Raw genomic sequence first — 2387 nt, 5'->3', positions numbered from 1 at the left:
CATTCTAGAAAAATAAGTGACTATGTGATTTATATTTTAATTAAGTAAGGCACCCTTTGAGTCATATTTCAATGTTGAAAAGTAAATAATAAGTAAATTACTTCAATATACTTTAGGTTTCAGTCTCATTATGTTCTAAACATAAAGTTTGGAAAAATCTTGAAATCTTCTGACTCGTTTTATAAGTTTATAAGATTTTTATAAATCAGGTTTTTTATAAGTGATTTTACTGAAAGTTTTGTCCAGGCAGACCAAAAGATGACAAAGAAGGGAAGGGATGGACACTGTGTAATATTAAAATTAAAATTTATTTTTAGTTATTAAAATCTTTTCCTTTTTTACAGAGGATACTAAAGAATGAGGTTAAAAACTTAAAGCAATCAGAAATTAACTTAGGTTGCTGTTAAGTTAAAAATGAACCGATACTGAAGACCTACAAATAGAAGCAATCCTCCTAATAAACAGCAGTAAATATTTCCATAGCCTATAGATTTAAAAAAAAAATTCAATTCGACAATGCCTGCATAGTTAAAAGCCTGCCTATTTTTCAATAAAGCGCTAGTGACGCCACAGGCGTTAAGGGTAGGTTTTAGTAAGTCGTCGATAGGTCTTTGCGAAACTGCATATTTATCTAAAATCTTTACTTGGATAATAAACACTCGGGAAAATTAAAACGAGTGAAATAAGTACATACACAATTTGAAATTCTCATTTCCAGAGGCAACGCTCTGGCGTTGCTTAAGAGCTATAATGCTCCAGTATATTGTTTTTTTTTGCCAGAGCCATTTCATGTGGAAGAATTAGTCGTAGAAACTTTGAGGGGACTCATTGAATTAGAAACTGAAAGATCTAGTACCTATTTTAAGGTTCAAAGTGACTGGAAGTAAACCAACTCACCTTCCATGCCTTTTTAGCTGTCCTACCCCTCTTAAAGGCATTCAATCAAGGTTTGAGATAGATATTAACTTCAAATTAATCTAAATCTCAAATAACAACGTCTTCGGGGATGGTGTAGCCCCCCTCCCCAGCCCCTGGGACAAGAGTTGTAAGTTATAGGGTATTTTCATAGACGAACTCACCTCTCATAGAACAACTTATTTTTTTCCATGACCATGCTTTACTATTAGTAATTTTAATTACTTCTCTTGTCGGCTTTTTTTTTAGCTGCGTTGATTTCTAATAAATTTCTCCATCGTTATCTACTTGATGGTCAGGCAATCGAAACGGTTTGAACCGTTATTCCTGCTATTAATTTAGTAGCTATCGCCCTTCCTTCTATTTGGCTTCTTTATTTAATTGATGAGATTCATAATCCTGCTCTGACTATTAAAGTAACAGGACATCAGTGATACTGATCATATGAATACTCTGATTTTAATGATATTCAATTTGATTCATACATGATCCCTTCAAATGAACTTTCTACTGGTATGTATTGTTTACTTGATGTGGACAATCGTATACCAGTTCCCTATAATCAAGCTATCCGTCTGACGATTACTTCAGATGATGTTCTACATTCATGGGCCATGCCATCTCTAGGTATAAAGATGGATGCCGTCCCAGGTCGACTAAACCAATCCAGACTTCTAGTAAATATACCTGGAGTATTTTATGGGCAGTGTTCTGAAATTTGTGGATCTGGACATAGTTTTATACCTATTGTGAATGAAGCTGTTGGAGAAAGAGACTTTCTAAAGTGACTTGAGTTGCAAATTTCATAGGGTGGCTGAAGGTCAAGGGGTAGCCTGTTAAGCTCTCATATGGTAATTACCCCTTATGGTATAGAAACTTAGTTTATTAATAAATATAAAGCTGTCAACGTTAAGAAGCCAGTGGCAGTCTCTTATTCCTCAAATAATACCGCTTCCTTGAGTTATAATCTTCCTTGTCTCTATAGGTCTGCTATGAGATATTATAACTATAGTTTTTTGTATGTTTGATCCTAAGTTTCCAAAAGGCAGTACTACTACTAACTCACTGCAGTACCAAGACGCCTGAGGCCAACACTGCTACGCACCCTCCTCCTCCAACCTAATCTATTCAAGGCCTCTCTCTTTACACCCTCCCAGGAAGTTCCCATTTCCTTTGAATCCTTTTTTATAACATCCTCCCAACCCAGACGAGGACGACCTATTTCCGTGTAGCCCTAAACGGTTCGCCAACAAGGACAATTTTCGGCAATCTGTCATCCTTCATCCGCAGAACGTGGCGTAGCCCTCTCAACCTTTCTTTTCTTGTAGCCCTACAAAGTGGGATTGAACTACATTTTTCGTACAACCTACCGTTTAAAACACGGTCAGTCAGCCGGGTACCCAGAACAATCCGAAGACAATTTCTCTGGAAAACATAGAGTAAATTTTCGTCCGCTTTTCGGGGCGCCCATG

General features: G+C 36.6%; 1 pseudogene; it reads left to right on the top strand.

Annotated features, from left to right (window-relative positions):
• LOC136032476 (cytochrome c oxidase subunit 2-like) overlaps positions 1-1724 on the top strand; it is a 14606-nt pseudogene extending 12882 nt beyond the window's left edge.
• Positions 1725-2387: the final 663 nt, after the last annotated feature.

The sequence above is a fragment of the Artemia franciscana genome, chromosome 10, assembly GCF_032884065.1.
Source record: "Artemia franciscana chromosome 10, ASM3288406v1, whole genome shotgun sequence".
Classification (NCBI taxonomy): domain Eukaryota; kingdom Metazoa; phylum Arthropoda; class Branchiopoda; order Anostraca; family Artemiidae; genus Artemia; species Artemia franciscana.
The sequence above is the reverse complement of the archived record's forward strand: the minus strand, read 5'-3'. Positions and strand labels throughout refer to the sequence as shown.